At 33.6% G+C, this 2,861-nt stretch overlaps 1 protein-coding gene across 1 annotated transcript in view; it reads left to right on the top strand.

Annotated features, from left to right (window-relative positions):
- Positions 1-2,861, top strand: part of LOC117105351 (poly(A)-specific ribonuclease PNLDC1-like) — a gene marked incomplete in the record, with an annotated part of 55,456 nt that overhangs the window by 47,261 nt on the left and 5,334 nt on the right.

Below are 2,861 nucleotides of genomic sequence, written 5' to 3'. Positions count from 1 at the left end.
CAATAAAATTCTGATTTTAACCATCACCTTGTAATTTTATAATGAATTTTAAAGTTTATTGTATTTTTAATGAATGTTACAATATTTATTCAATATTTTATTTATTATATAGTTTTTGAACTTTACTGCAATGAAGCTTTTACTTACTTGGATTTTTAATGTATTGTATATATTTTTATGTATTGTTTTTCTTTCGAGGGCCTCTTCAAGTCAGCTATACTACTGTAGTGCAGCTGTTAGAGCTACCCTTGTGAAATAAAGTTGAAATAAAATAAAATAAAAACAGTGTGTCAAAACACCAAAAAAAAGAAAAAAATGTCGTCATAAAAATACGAAATGATATAAAAATTAATGTCTAAAGATTAACAATACGGTACATAAAATTACATAAAAATTCAGTTTCACATATTAAATATTACATACATAGGCCTATTACATTAAAGATAGAAATATTACAATTAAAAGTATCAAATAAGAGAGAATGGCAAATAACAGAAAAGTCTACACCCTAAAAAAAAAAAAAAAATTGTAATTTTGACAATGTTTAGAGGTATAAACATAAAATTACAATTAACTACTGTATGTATGAAATGTTGGGGTTAGTCACCAGACAAGGCTTATGCGGATAAAGCCAGCCCTGATTACTTGCTATTCTTGGTCTCCAGATGCTATTTTTGGGTATCACAGATGCCATAATTTCATAATTTGTTCACATCATGATTCAGTTTCTGCCCCTTGCTGGGGAGTGGTATTTGGCTCCATAATTGCCAGTTGCTATTTTCGGGCATCCCAAAATTATACTTTTAGACTACAATATTAGGGAACAGCAATCATAATAACGTCTTTGATTGGATTTGAATATTAATTTAGTCCGATGACCTCGTCAGGGTGTCAGACGAGTGGTGGTGGGGGATGTCGAGATTTGTAACGGGTTGGCGACCCGATGAAATCAACAATTTCAATGCAATGCAAAGCAACGATAACTAAAATTAAATCAATACCAAACATGCCTATACACTTCAAACAAAACCATCAAATTTTTTTCCAGCTTTTTAGTCCCTGTGCTCAATGGGAAGATATGGCTTTGCTCTCGGGAAGTAATACTATTTTATAAGACTAAATAATTATAGCAACCCAAATTAGTCTATACCAAATCAAAACTACTGATTTTTCTAGAGGATTTTTCCCTGCACCCTTACCGGGACATTTATTTTCCATTAATTCCAAATTGGACTCACTTTAAACAAAGTTTCATCTTCATCATCATCATCATCATCATCATCATCATCATCATCATCATCAATCATCATCATCATAATTATTCCATATTTTTTCTGGGCATCCAGGTAAACAAAGTTTCCACGGTATGACCACTGAACCCCTTTAAAACTAGCCACATTTAACAACATTGTGCCCCTCCCCACTCATTTACAAAAAAGCTGGATAGCCCTTGAATGTTAGTGCTCTGTCTATGTCACCTGTCAGATCTGTACATGGAGGTATCTACATGGTCTGTCTGAGTGTAATCGCTGTAGGGTCTACCAGAAGAAAACACAGGATTTAATTACAGCATTTTAACAATTCAAGTAATAGTATAACTGACATGGAGCATGAAAAATAATTGATTATGCTTCAGACTGAATTTGGTAAGTGTAAATTAAATTGTACGAGCAGTAAGTTTGTCGAAATGCGACGCTATTTGTGTAGACATAGGAGGCCTACTGTATTTTCATAGATAATTCATAGCATACTGTATCATGTGTATTCATAGAATATGTTCTAGGCCTATTTAATTAATTGCATATTGTTAATATTACTCAATACTGCACGTTGTGTAGATAAAATTGCAGTTATCATTGTTATTCCTTGTACATATTTGTGTTTCCTGCACTTTATTTATTCATGGAGGAATAAGAAACTAAATTACATTTTGAACAATATATCATTTTTGCAGTAGACCAACAGTTGTCTATTCCCATGATTTAAAATAATCTTACGAATTGTAATTTGGTCAATGCTACCACATTCTGTGTCCAGATATAGCATTTTTAACCTGGATGCTTTTTTCTGTGCCCACTCTTTAGCCTCATGTACAGGGCATAGGCCTTTATTATCTCTATTTTTATACCATTTTATTTTATACCAGTCATACCAGTAAGAATAAGATGCCCTTTAAAAATATCTTCCTATTAATATTATATGTGGGAGAGTACCTCATGAACATTATTCACACACCCTGAAGCCTGCTATGGGGATATATTCATGCCACGAACCTTAGAATATGGAATACAGTGTACGCTGGGAGGAAATATTTCAATATACAGTAGATAAATTTAGTAAATGTACGATGTACAGTATATATTGTACTACATATTTTCATAACAATATCTTAGTTATGGTGCAAAAATTTTGCTCAACTTGGCCTCAAACATATGGCGCAGAGGTGGGTATATCTCTAGTCCTTTAAATTTTTGTCTGCCAAATAGACAGGATGGGGAGGGGTGGTGGCTATATAGGTTTGCCAGCTTGTATTTCCAGGCATCCAGAGGTACCATATTTCCAACATAGACCCTATCGCTGTGTTAATTTTATTTCTTTGAGGGGAGGGGCTAGCGCCGCTCTACAAATTGTCAGCATTTATTTCCGGGCATTCAGAGTTGCAACCAAGATGAGGCTGATAGTGGATGCTCAGCACCCTACTTTTACAACAAAATTTGTTTAGTTCCCCCCCCTCCCCGCTCTGACTATAATGTCCTTATTTAAACACTGTATATGCAACTTTGACGATTTATATTATATTTATTCAACAGTGTTAACGGCTAACTCCCTTCAATATCATATATAATATACGACAGTATTTC

This window comes from Anneissia japonica, unplaced genomic scaffold (assembly GCF_011630105.1).
Source record: "Anneissia japonica isolate Jap-2015-1 unplaced genomic scaffold, ASM1163010v1 scaffold287726_len2788222_cov184, whole genome shotgun sequence".
Taxonomy (NCBI): domain Eukaryota; kingdom Metazoa; phylum Echinodermata; class Crinoidea; order Comatulida; family Comatulidae; genus Anneissia; species Anneissia japonica.
Note: the sequence above shows the minus strand (reverse complement) of the source record. Positions and strands in the feature narration are given on the sequence as shown.